Source organism: Oncorhynchus tshawytscha, linkage group LG08, assembly GCF_018296145.1.
Source record: "Oncorhynchus tshawytscha isolate Ot180627B linkage group LG08, Otsh_v2.0, whole genome shotgun sequence".
In the NCBI taxonomy this organism is placed as follows: domain Eukaryota; kingdom Metazoa; phylum Chordata; class Actinopteri; order Salmoniformes; family Salmonidae; genus Oncorhynchus; species Oncorhynchus tshawytscha.
The window spans coordinates 18,830,199-18,844,572 of record NC_056436.1 but is presented as its reverse complement, the minus strand read 5'-3'; the positions used below and the strand labels follow the sequence as shown (position 1 = coordinate 18,844,572).

The window sequence follows — 14,374 nt, the reverse complement described above, 5'->3', positions numbered from 1 at the left end:
TTGGCATGGTATTGTAGAAAACACAGCAGCAAAGTCATTGATATAGATTAATATGGGATGGTAGAAGACACAGCAGCATGGTCATTGATATAAAAGACACAGCAGCAAGGTCATTGATATAGATTAGTATGGTATGGTAGAAGTCAGAGCAGCAAGGTCATTGATATACATTAGTAATGTATGGTAGAAGACACAGCAGCAAGGTCATTGATATACCTTAAGATGGTATAGTAGAAGACACAGCAGCAAGGTCATTGATATAGTTTAGTATGGTATGGTAGAAGACACAGCAGCAAGGTCATTGATATAGTTTAGTATGGTATGGTAGAAGACACAGCAGCAAGGTCATTGATATAGATTAGTATGGTATGGTAGAAGACACAGCAGCAAGGTTTTGATATAGTTTAGTATGGTATGGTAGAAGACACAGCAGCAAGGTCATTGATATAGTTTAGTATGGTATGGTAGAAGACACAGCAGCAAGGTCATTGATATAGTTTAGTATGGTATGGTAGAAGACACAGCAGCAAGGTCATTGATATAGATTAGTATGGTATGGTAGAAGACACAGCAGCAAGGTCATTGATATAGTTTAGTATGGTATGGTAGAAGACACAGCAGCAAGGTCATTGATATAGTTTAGTATGGTATGGTAGAAGACACAGCAGCAAGGTCATTGATATAGATTAGTATGGTATGGTAGAAGACACAGCAGCATGGTCATTGATATAGTTTAGTATGGTATGGTAGAAGACACAGCAGCAAGGTCATTGATATAGATTGGTATGGTAGAAGACACAGCAGCAAGGTCATTGACATAGATTAGTATGGTAGAAGACACAGCAGCATGGTCATTGATATAGATTAGTATGGTATGGTAGAAGACACAGCAGGATGGTCATTGATATGGTTTAGTATGGTATGGTAGAAGACACAGCAGCAAGGTCATTGATATAGATTGGTAGGGTAGAAGACACAGCAGCAAGGTCATTGCCATAGATTAGTATGGTAGAAGACACAGCAGCATGGTCATTGATATAGTTTAGTATGGTATGGTAGAAGACACAGCAGCAAGGTCATTGATATAGTTTAGTATGGTATGGTAGAAGACACAGCAGGAAGGTCATTGATATAGATTGGTAGGGTAGAAGACACAGCAAGGTCATTGATATAGTTTAGTATGGTATGGTAGAAGACACAGCAGCATGGTCATTGATATAGTTTAGTATGGTATGGTAGAAGACACAGCAGCAAGGTCATTGATATAGTTTAGTATGGTATGGTAGAAGACACAGCAGCAAGGTCATTGATATAGATTAGTATGGTATTGTAGAAGACACAGCAGCAATGTCATTGATATAGATTAGTATGGTATTGTAGAAAACACAGCAGCAAGGTCATTGATATACCTTAAGATGGTATAGTAGAAGACACAGCAGCAAGGTCATTGATATAGATTAGTATGGTATGGTAGAAGACACAGCTGCAAGGTCATTGATATAGATTAGTATGGTATTGTAGAAGACACAGCAGCAATGTCATTGATATAGATTAGTATGGTATGGTAGAAGTCAGAGCAGCAAGGTCATTGATATACATTAGTATTTTATGGTAGAAGACACAGCATTATGGTCATTGATATAAAAGACACAGCAGCAAGGTCATTGATATAGATTAGTATGGTATGGTAGAAGTCAGAGCAGCAAGGTCATTGATATACATTAGTATTTTATGGTAGAAGACACAGCTGCAAGGTCATTGATATACCTTAAGATGGTATAGTAGAAGACACAACAGCAAGGTCATTGATATACATTAGTATTTTATGGTAGAAGACACAGCTGCAAGGTCATTGATATACCTTAAGATGGTATAGTAGAAGACACAACAGCAAGGTCATTGATATACATTAGTATTTTATGGTAGAAGACACAGCTGCAAGGTCATTGATATACCTTAAGATGGTATAGTAGAAGACACAGCAGCAATGTCATTGATATAGTTTAGTATGGTATGGTAGAAGACACAGCAGCAAGGTCATTGATATAGTTTAGTATGGTATGGTAGAAGACACAGCAGCAAGGTCATTGATATAGTTTAGTATGGTATGGTAGAAGACACAGCAGCAAGGTCATTGATATAGATTAGTATGGTATGGTAGAAGACACAGCAGCAAGGTCATTGATATAGTTTAGTATGGTATGGTAGAAGACACAGCAGCAAGGTCATTGATATAGTTTAGTATGGTATGGTAGAAGACACAGCAGCAAGGTCATTGATATAGATTATTATGGTATGGTAGAAGACACAGCAGTATGGTCATTGATATGGTTTAGTATGGTATGGTAGAAGACACAGCAGCAAGGTCATTGATATAGATTGGTAGGGTAGAAGACACAGCAGCAAGGTCATTGACATAGATTAGTATGGTAGAAGACACAGCAGCATGGTCATTGATATAGTTTAGTATGGTATGGTAGAAGACACAGCAGCAAGGTCATTGATATAGTTTAGTATGGTATGGTAGAAGACACAGCAGCAAGGTCATTGATATAGATTGGTAGGGTAGAAGACACAGCAGCATGGTCATTGATATAGTTTAGTATGGTATGGTAGAAGACACAGCAGCAAGGTCATTGATATAGTTTAGTATGGTATGGTAGAAGACACAGCAGCAAGGTCATTGATATAGTTTAGTATGGTATTGTAGAAGACACAGCAGCAATGTCATTGATATAGATTGGCATGGTATTGTAGAAAACACAGCAGCAAGGTCATTGATATACCTTAAGATGGTATAGTAGAAGACACAGCAGCAAGGTCATTGATATAGATTAATATGGTATGGTAGAAGACACCGCAGCAAGGTCATTGATATAGTTTAGTATGGTAGAAGACACAGCAGCATGGTCATTGATATAGATTAGTATGGTATGGTAGAAGACACAGCAGCATGGTCATTGATATAAAAGACACAGCAGCAAGGTCATTGATATAGATTAGTATGGTATGGTAGAAGTCAGAGCAGCAAGGTCATTGATATACATTAGTATTTTATGGTAGAAGACACAGCTGCAAGGTCATTGATATAGATTAGTGTGGTATGGTAGAAGACATAGCAGCAAGGTAATTGATATAGATTAGTATGGTATGGTAGAAGACACAGCAGTATGGTAATTGATATAGATTAGTATGGTAGAAGACACAGCAGCATTGTCATTGATATAGTTTAGTATGGTATGGTAGAAGACACAGCAGCAAGGTCATTGACTTAGATTAGTATGGTATGGTAGAAGACACAGCAGCAAGGTCATTGATAGAGATTATTATGGTATGGTAGAAGACACAGCAGCAAGGTCATTGATATAGATTAGTATGGTATGGTAGAAGACATAGCAGCAAGGTCATTGATATAGTTTAGTATGGTATGGTAGAAGACAAAGCAGCAAGGTCATTGATATAGATTATTATGGTAGAAGACACAGCAGCATGGTCATTGATATAGTTTAGTATGGTATGGTACAAGACACAGCAGCAAGGTCATTTATATAGTTTAGTATGGTATGGTAGAAGACACAGCAGCAAGGTCATTGATATAGATTGGTATGGTAGAAGACACAGCAGCAAGGTCATTGATATAGATTAGTATGGTAGAAGACACAGCAGCATGGTCATTGATATAGTTTAGTATGGTATGGTAGAAGACACAGCAGCAAGGTCATTGATATAGTTTAGTATGGTATGGTAGAAGACACAGCAGCAAGGTCATTGATATAGATTAGTATGGTATGGTAGAAGACACAGCAGCAAGGTCATTGATATAGTTTAGTATGGTATAAGACACAGCAGCAAGGTCATTGATATAGTTTAGTATGGTAGACGACACAGCAGCAGGGCTATATATATAGTTTGTATGGTGTACTAGAAGACAGCAGGGTTAGATTAGGAATAACAATGGTTCAATCATCCAACCCTGTGCCACCCGACAGGATATCTTGGCCCAGGTAGATGCCTAAACGTTTGCATAAACACATTGTTCTTTATAACTATATAACCAATTATTTGAATAATAATGAAAATAGTATTAATACAATTAAGAAAGTAATATTTCATGATCAACTGTGTCAAACGCTTTGAATAAATCTAAAAGATGCCAAGAGCGTAGTCATAGTTGATAACTGCTGTGAAGATTTTGTCCACAAGTTGCAAAACAAACATATGTAGAAAAGCCTTTTCTGTGTTAAAATCGGCCTCTACATTTTTGGGGTGTAAAAAGTAATACTCACACAAGTAGTTGAATATTAATGTCCGTTCGAGTGTTCGAATAACTGTTCTCATGCCTAGTGGACTGGAGGCCTTTGCGAGTGTACCCATATTGGGCAAAGAAGGAAGTAAAATACATGCTAAAATATGTGCTTTGATTTGTTGATAAAACTCAACTTACATTTCAAAAACATACATTACATTGCATGAGCCACATCAGTTCAAATCATTTTTAATGAACTTTCTACATTATCATTGCATCACAATACCAGGCAGGCAGCCATTGCGAGTGTACCCTTGAGTTTAAGGTCTGTGCTGTCCGGAATCCATGGGACGTCCCTATCCCATTGAAGTTGACATTTTAAAATGGTTATGGTTATGGTTAGGGTCGGGATGTCCCAAGGATCCCGGATAACACTGACCATGAGTTTACCAGTCAAATTGCCAGGCTAAGAGGTTCCAAACCTGTTTAATTTTATTCTATCTCTATGTGTGCAGCTGCTGATGCATTGTGCGAGGTGTTGCCTAGTCAACCAAATACTATTTTGCTTGTTTCAGCAAGGAGAAACAAAGTTTCATTACGTTTTTAAGAGTCCATGTTACGGACAAAACAGACTCAAAATCTTGAATGCCCGGCCATCTCGTCTTCAGTCAGCTGTTCGTTCCACAAAAAAACCACACACATATATACACATAAACACATACAGTATACACATATACACATAAACTGTACCAGGTCAAAGTTTGGACACACATACTTATTCAAGGGTTTTTCTTTATTTTTTGCTCTTTTTTGCTCTACATTGTAGAATAATAGTGAAGACATCAAAACTATGAAATAACATATGGAATCATGTAGTAACCAAAAAAGTGTTAAACAAATCAAAATATATTTTATATTTGAGATTCTTCAAAGTATCCTCCCTTTGCCTTGATGACAACTTCACACAATCTTGACATTCTCACAACCAACTTCACCTGGAATGCTTTTCCAACAGTCTTGAAGGAGGTCCCAGATATGCTGAGCACTTGTTGGCTGCTTTTCCTTCCCTCATTCCAAACCACCTCATTTGGGTTGAGGTCAGGTGATTGTGGAGGCCAGGTCATCTGATGCAGCCCTCCATCACTCTTCTTCTTGGTCAAATAGCCCCTACACAGCCTGGAGGTGTGTTGGGTGTTGACAATGACCAGCACACCTTCTCCTCCATGCTTCACGGTGGGAACCACACACTTGGAGATCATCTGTTCACCTACTCTGCGTCTCACAAAGACACGGCGGTTGGACTCATCAGACCAAAGGACAGATTTCCACCGGTCTAATGTCTCTTCTTATTATTATTATCTTAGTGTCCTTTAGTAGTCGTTTCTTTGCAGCAATTGGACCATGAAGGCCTGATTCACACAGTCTCCTCTGAACAGTTGATGTTGAGATGTGTCTGCTACTTGAACTCTGTGAAACATTTATTTTGCCTGGTAGCTTTAATGAACTTATGCTCTGCAGCAGAGGTAACTCTGGGTATTCCTTTCCTGTGGCGGTCCTCATAAGAGCCAGTTTCAAATCAAATTAAATGTTATTTGTCACATGTACCGAATACAACAGGTGTAGACCTTACAGTGAAATGCTTACTTACAAGCCCTTAACCAACAATGCAGTTTTAAGAAAATACATTAAAAAAAGTAAGAGATAAGAATAAGAAATAATTAAAGAGCAGCAGTAAATAACAATAGTGGGGCAATATATACAGGGGGTACTGGTACAGAGTCAATGTTTGGGGGCACCAGTAAGTCGAGGTAATCAAGGTAATATGTACATGTAGGGTTATTAAAGTGACTATGCTTAGATAATAACATAGAGTAGCAGCAGCATAAAAGGGGGGGGGGCAATGAAAATAGTCTGGGTAGCCATTTGATAAGATGTCTTATGGCTCGGGGGTAGAAGCTGTTTAGAAGACTCTTGGACCTAGACTTGACGCTCCAGTACCACTTGTCGTGCTGTAGCAGAGAGAACAGTCTATGACTAGGGTGGCTGGAGTCTTTGGCAATTTTTAGGGCCTTCCTCTGACACCGCCAGGTATAGAGGTCCTGGATGGCAGGAAGCTTGGCCCCGGTGATGTATTGGGCCGTTCGCACTATCCTCTGTAGTGCCTTGCGGTCAAAGGCCGAGCAGTTGCCATACCAGGCAGTGATGCAATCCGTCAGGATGCTCTCGATGGTGCAGGTGTAAAACCTTTTGCGGACCCATGCCAAATCTTTTCAGTCTCCTGAGGGAGAATAGGTTTTGTCGTGCCTTCTTCACGACTGTCTTACGGTGTTGGACCATGTTAGTTTGTTGGTGATGTGGACACCAAGGAATTTGAAGCTCTAAACCTGCTCCACTACAGCCCTGTTGATGAGAATGGGGGACTGCTCGGCCCTCCTTTTCCTGTAGTCCACAATCAGGGACTGAGCACGTACCCCTGTGGGGCCCCACTGTTGAGGATCAGCGTGGCGGATGTGTTGCTTCCTACCCTTACCACCTGGGGGCGGCCCGTCAGGAAGTCCAGGATCCAGTTGCAGGGGGAGGTGTTTTGTCCCAGCGTCCGTATCTTACTGAGCTTTGAGGGCACTATGGTGTTGAACCCTGAGCTGTAGTCAATGAATAGCATTCTAACATACAGTGGGGGAAAAAAGTATTTAGTCAGCCACCAATTGTGCAAGTTCTCCCACTTAAAAAGATGAGAGAGGCCTGTAATTTTCTTCATAGGTACACTTCAAATATGACAGACAAAATTAGAAAAAAAATCCAGAAAATCACATTGTAGGATTTTTAATGAATTGATTTGCAAATTATGGTGGAAAATAAGTATTTGGTCAATAACAAAAGTTTATCTCAATACTTTGTTATATACCTTTTGTTGGCAATGACAGAGATCAAACATTTTCTGTAAGTCTTCACAAGGTTTTCACACACTGTTGCTGGTATTTTGGCCCATTCCTCCATGCAGATCTCCTCTAGAGCAGTGATGTTTTGGGGCTGTTGCTGGGCAACACGGACTTTCAACTCCCTCCAAAGATTTTCTATGGGGTTGAGATCTGGAGACTGGCTAGGCCACTCCAGGACCTTGAAATGATTCTTACGAAGCCACTCCTTCGTTGCCCGGGCGGTGTGTTTGGGATCATTGTCATGCTGAAAGACCCAGCCACGTTTCATCTTCAATGCCCTTGCTGATGGAAGGAGGTTTTCACTCAAAATCTTACGATGCATGGCCCCATTCATTCTTTCCTTTACACGGATCAGTCGTCCTTGTCCCTTTGCAGAAAAACAGCCCCAAAGCATGATGTTTTCACCCCCATGCTTCACAGTAGGTATGGTGTTCTTTGGATGCAACTCAGCATTCATTGTCCTCCAAACACGACGAGTTGAGTTTTTACCAAAAAGTTATATTTTGGTTTCATCTGACCATATGACATTCTCCCAATCTTCTTCTGGATCATCCAAATTCTCCCTAGCAAACTTCAGACGGGCCTGGACATGTACTGACTTAAGCAGGGGGACACGTCTGGCACTGCAGGATTTGAGTCCCTGGCGGCGTAGTGTGTTACTGATGGTAGGCTTTGTTACTTTGGTCCCAGCTCTCTGCAGGTCATTCACTAGGTCCCCCCGTGTGGTTCTGGGATTTTTGCTCACTGTTCTTGTGATCATTTTGACCCCACGGAGTGAGATCTTGCGTGGAGCCCCAAATCGAGGGAGATTATCAGTGGTCTTCTATGTCTTCCATTTCCTAATAATTGCTCCCACAGTTGATTTCTTCAAGCCAAGCTGCTTATCTATTGCAGATTCAGTCTTCCCAGCCTGGTGCAGGTCTACAATTTTGTTTCTGGTGTCCTTTGACAGCTCTTTGGTCTTGGCCATAGTGGAGTTTGGAGTGTGACTGTTTGAGGTTGTAGACAGGTGTCTTTTTGTTACGGTTTTCCAGGTGTGAAGGATAGTCGGACCAAAATGCAGCGTGTAGATTGCGATCCATGTTTAATGAACAACTTGAAACACGAATAAACACAAAACACTACAAAACAAAGAACGTAACGAAAACCGAAACAGCCTATACTTGTGTAAATAAATAAAGAGATAGGAACAACGACACTAAGGACAATCACCCACGACAAACTCAAAGAATATGGCTGCCTAAATATGGTTCCCAATCAGAGACAACGATAAACACCTGCCTCTGATTGAGAACCACTCCAGACAGCCATAGACTTTGCTAGATAACCCCACTAGCTACAATCCCAATACATACACACCAAAACCCCAAGACAAAACACACCACAATACAAAAACCCCATGCCACACCCTGGCCTGACCCAATACATGAAGAAAAACACAAAATACTTAGACCAGGGCGTGACATAGAGTCCCTGGTTCGAATCCAGGCTGAATCACACCCGGCCATGAGTCCCATAGGGCGGCGCACAATTGGCCCACATCGTCCGGGTTTGGCCGGGGTAGGCCGTCTTTGTAAATAAGAATTTGTTCTTCATTTATTTGCGTAGTTGCAGTGCCTTGCAAAAGTATTCATCCCCCTTGGTGTTTTTCCTATTTTGTTGCATTACAACCTGTAATTTACATTTATTTTTATTTGGATTTCATGTAATGGACGTATACAAAATAGTCCAATTGGTGAAGTGAAATATATTTTTTTACTTGTTTCAAAAATGTTTAAAAAAATGTAAAACTGAAAAGTAGTGCGCGCATATATATTCACCCCCTTTGCTATGAAGCTCCTAAATAAGATCTGGTGCAACCAATTACCTTCAGAAGTTACATAATTAGTTAAACTGCACACAGGTGGACTTTATTTAAGTGGCACATGATCTGTCACATGATCTCAGTATATATACACCTGTACTGAAAGACCAAGAGACTGCAACACCACTAAGCAAGTGGCACCATGAAGACCAAGGAGCTCTACAAACAGGTCAGGGACAAAGTTGTTGAGAAGTACAGATCAGGGTTGATCTGTACTTCTCAACAACTTTGTCCCTGACCTGTTTGTAGAGCTCCTTGGTCTTCATGGTGCCACTTGCTTAGTGGTGCCACTTGCTTAGTGGTGTTGCAGTCTCTTGGTCTTTCAGAACAGGTGTATATATACTGAGATCATGTGACAGATCATGTGCCACTTAAACTGCACACAGGTGGACTTTATTTAACTAATTATGTTAAAAAAAATATCCGTAACTTTGAACATCCCACGGCCAATGTTAGCTCGGGGATTTGATCTTGCAACCTTTTGGTTACAAGTCTAATGCTCTAACCACTATGTACAAAAAAAGTTTTTGCTTTGTCATTATGGGGTATTGTGTGTAGATTGACGAGGAAAATATTTAATTTAATCCATTTTAGAATAAGTCTGCAACGTAACAAAATGTGGAAGGGGTCTGAGTGTACAAAACATTATGAACAACTGCTCTTTCCATGACAGACTGACCAGGTGAAGCTTTGATCCCTTATTGATGTCACCTGTTATATCCACTTTAATCCGTGTTGAAGAAGGCGAGGAAACGGGTTAAAGAAGGATTTTTAATCCTTGAGACAATTGAGACATGGATTGTGTATGTGTGCCATTCAGAGGGTGAATTTGCAAGACTAAAGATTTAAGTGCCTTTGAACAGGGTATGCTAGTAGGTGACAGGTGCACCGTTTTGTGTCAAGAACTGCAACGCTGCCGGGTTTTTCACACAACAGTTTCCCGTGTGTATCAAGAATGGTCCACCACCCAAAGGACATCCAGCCAACTTGACACAACTGTAGAGTCCATGCCCCAACCAATTGAGGCAGTTCTGAGGGCGAAAGTGGTGGTGAACTCAATATATCTTCTCAACAATTGTGATGGTTTTTTAAATTTTCATGCCGTTATTCATCCATAACCGTCTGTTACATGGTTAAACGGTCATTTTACCAGCACTCGATTGACTCCAAAGTTAATGTATTCCCAAACTAGACAGTGTTGCTAATTCATTCTGGTTCATAATGATGGTGTCAATATGCATTTGCATGTCAACACATCTTCAAAGGTCAGCTGTATACTGACAGCTACAGTATTGATTAAGTGATTTATGAACAGATTAATTGTTGTTGTCGTCTTGCATATGGTAATACGGCATTAGTACACAACAAGGACGGGTTTCCTCCAATGTCACATAGCATGCCAGACTGAGGATTAAGGTTGTGACAAGTTTTGAATACCTATACATCATAGATGGCCTAACCTGCTTTTGAGGATCATTTAGCATGCTGCATACCTGTATGCTCTGATCCAATTCTTATTGTAGAAAGAGATGAACGCAGGAGAGCTACAGAGTACATTCAGAGATATTAAAAAGCGAAAACCAGTGCCAGCTAGCACATTAAAAGCTTAGTGAAACACATCGCTCCCTGGTCTTCTCTCTACTCTCACATAGAATAACCTCAACTACTGACCAATGCACTGCAACCTTCTCCTGAATCCCTCTCATGTTCATGTTTCTCATCCACATGTAATGCAATTAGACCGTTAGGTAAATAATGAAGAGCATGTAATCTATGAAGGAGCTGGGTGCTAATGTATTATTTGGAGAGAGAGAGAGAGACACACTCATTCCATTCTTTAACACATACAGTAAGTAGTGATATTATATTCTCCATAGTCAGTGAACCTGTCACGCCCTGACCTGAGTATTCTTTGTTTTCTTTATATATTTTGGTTAGGTCAGGGTGTGATGAGGGTGGTATGTGTGTTTTGTCTCATCTAGGTTTTCACTGTCTAGGGGTTTTGTAGATTTATGGGGTTGTTTCCATCTAGGTGTTTTTGTAGGTCTATGGTTGCCTAGATTGGTTCTCAATTAGAGGTAGGTGTTTATCGTTGTCTCAGATTGGGAACCATATTTAGGCAGCCATCTTCTTTGGGTATTTTGTGGGTTATCGTCTATGTTATGTTGCATGTTAGCACAGTGTTTATGTAGCGGTCGTTTTTTTGTTTGTTTAAGTGTTCTTCATGTTCTTCATTCAATAAAGAAGAATGTATTCACACCACACTGCCCTTTGGTCCCCTCCATACGACGATCGTGACAGAACCTCAGCCCTGATGAGCCTCGGTCCTGAATGACTCCATGGTATCCTGCCATGCCATCACAGGGATGTCTGTCTGACACTTGTTCCACAGTCTCCAGGACAATGTCAATGCTAGTAGAGTTACTATGAGCCAGCCTATAAATACTACCTAGACATAACTAGTATTGTATAATCCTTTAGCATCAACATTCTCCACTATATATGATCGAATATTATCTGTAGTTTTACACTGTAGCTATTATGCCATGAAAATACTCTGTTTGTCCCAAATGACACAATATTCCTTATATGGTGCACTACATTTGACCAGAGCATTATGGGGTCCTGGTCAAAAGTAGTGCACTAAATAGGGAATATGGTGCCATTTTGGGAGGCAGACTCAGTCTTTTGACTATTTATCTCCACAGTCTGTCAGTGAGCCACACAGTGGATTCTCTCCTGTTGGTAAAGCCTGAATAGCACAGTGCGGTTTTAATGCCACCGCCTGGCAGGAATGGAGAATGACGACTGTGAGAGAATTCATATTTGGCTCGTCTACAGTGCCTACATATAAAATAGAACAGCATTTTGTTGCATATGCAGTGCATACATTTCATGCATTGAAAACAATTAATTGAAATCAAATGCTTGCTGTTATAGTTCTGTAATGTACTACCAGCCATGTATCTTTCCAATGGTTGTTACTGATTGTTAGATGCTTAGGTTGCCACTTTGGCGATTACATAGGATTAAATGTATTTACCAATCAGACATCTCCATGGGTTCCATACAATCAGAGGATTAACACATTCTCTCCTCTGCTGTCCTTGGGCTATGTCTAACAGAGAGGCTGGGGCTGAAGCTGGGACTGAGAGAGAGGCTGAGGCTATGAGAGAGTCAGCTAGGCTGTGAGGCTATGGGGCTGCGAGGGAGGCAGCCAGGCTGTGAGGCTATGGGGCTGAGAGAGAGGCTGAGGCTATGAGAGAGTCAGCTAGGCTGTGAGGCTATGGGGCTGAGAGAGAGGCTGAGGCTATGAGAGAGTCAGCTAGGCTGTGAGGCTATGGGGCTGAGAGAGAGGCAGCCAGGCTGTGAGGCTATGGGGCTGAGAGAAAGGCAGCCATGGCTATGGGGCTGAGAGAGAGGAAGCCAGGCTGTGAGGCTATGGGGCTGAGAGAGAGGCAGCCAGGCTGTGAGGCTATGGAGCTGAGAGAGAAGCAGCCAGGCTGTGAGACTATGGGGCTGACAAAGAGGCAGCCAGGCTGTGAGGCTATGGGGCTGAGAGAGAGTCAGCTAGGCTGTGAGGCTATGGGGCTGAGAGAGAGGCTGAGGCTATGAGAGAGTCAGCTAGGCTGTGAGGCTATGGGGCTGAGAGAGAGGAAGCCAGGCTGTGAGGCTATGGGGCTGAGAGAGAGGCTGAGGCTATGAGAGAGTCAGCTAGGCTGTGAGGCTTTGGGGCTGAGAGAGAGGCAGCCAGGCTTTGAGGCTATGGGGCTGAGAGAAAGGCAGCCAGGCTGTGAGGCTATGGGGCTGAGAGAGAGGCAGCCAGGCTGTGAGACTATGGGGCTGAGAGAGGCAGCCAGGCTGTGAGGCTATGGGGCTGAGAGAGAGGCAGCCAGGCTGTGAGGCTATGGGGCTGAGAGAGAGGCAGCCAGGCTGTGAGGCTATGGGGCTGAGAGAGAGGCAGCCAGGCGCGCCACCTGAGATGATATGTGTCACACACGGAGGTGATTGAATACATTAGCATGCGGGCCTCTGGAGATGACTTCATCCTCATGGCAACAGACAGCTAGCTGGCAGCTGAAGGTTCTACTGGGGGTTTCTCAGGGGCCTAGTCAAGTGTGACGCCACAGACGAGCAGAGCCTTCCTTCCCTCTATCCCTCTCTCTCTCTCACTCTTTCTTGCTCTTTCGCTTTCCATTCCTTGAAGTCTGCCTTTCTCTCACTCTCCATCCCTCTATACCGCTGTCTTTTTTCAGTCTTCCTTTTTCTACTCTCCACCTGTCTTTCTCTCTTTTTCCCTGAGAGAAGTTTAGAGGGGATGGATGGGAAGAGAAGGGATGTTGCTCATTCATGTTATTCATACGCTTTTCCTCCTGCCTGCCTGGCGCATTACATTGGCCCATAAACCCATTCTGTGACAAGCTAAGCCCTGCCGTTAATGCTGTTGCGACCAGGGTCTGTGTATTCATCTTGGTTGTTGTCACCAGGGGCTGTGTATTCATCTTGGTTGTTGTCACCAGGGGCTGTGTATTCATCTGTCACCAGGGGTGTGTATTCATCTTGGTTGTTGTCACCAGGGGCTGTGTATTCATCTTGGTTGTTGTCACCAGGGGCTGTGTATTCATCTTGGTTGTTGTCACCAGGGGCTGTGTATTCATCTTGGTTGTTGTCACCAGGGGCTGTGTATTCATCTTGGTTGTTGTCACCAGGGGCTGTGTATTCATCTTGGTTGTTGTCACCAGGGGCTGTGTATTCATCTTGGTTGTTGTCACCAGGGGCTGTGTATTCATCTTGGTTGTTGTCACCAGGGGCTGTGTATTCATCTTGGTTGTTGTCACCAGGGGCTGTGTATTCATCTTGGTTGTTGTCACAGGGGCTGTGTATTCATCTTGGTTGTTGTCACCAGGGGCTGTGTATTCATCTTGGTTGTTGTCACCAGGGGCTGTGTATTCATCTTGGTTGTTGTCACCAGGGGCTGTGTATTCATCTTGGTTGTTGTCACCAGGGGCTGTGTATTCATCTTGGTTGTTGTCACCAGGGGCTGTGTATTCATCTTGGTTGTTGTCACCAGGGGCTGTGTATTCATCTTGGTTGTTGTCACCAGGGGCTGTATATTCATCTTGGTTGTTGTCACCAGGGGCTGTGTATTCATCTTGGTTGTTGTCACCAGGGGCTGTGTATTCATCTTGGTTGTTGTCACCAGGGGCTGTGTATTCATCTTGGTTGTTGTCACCAGGGGCTGTGTATTCATCTTGGTTGAAAGCTTTACTGGTGGAGAGGGAGGATGAAAAGGAAACGCACATAATGTCCTTGTCCTGAGGAATT

The 14,374-nt window shown here is 42.4% G+C and overlaps 1 protein-coding gene across 1 annotated transcript in view; it reads left to right on the top strand.

Annotated features, from left to right (window-relative positions):
* Positions 1–14,374, top strand: part of LOC112256836 (A-kinase anchor protein 6-like) — a 234,614-nt gene that overhangs the window by 95,101 nt on the left and 125,139 nt on the right. The gene's annotated exons all lie outside the window — the stretch shown is intronic.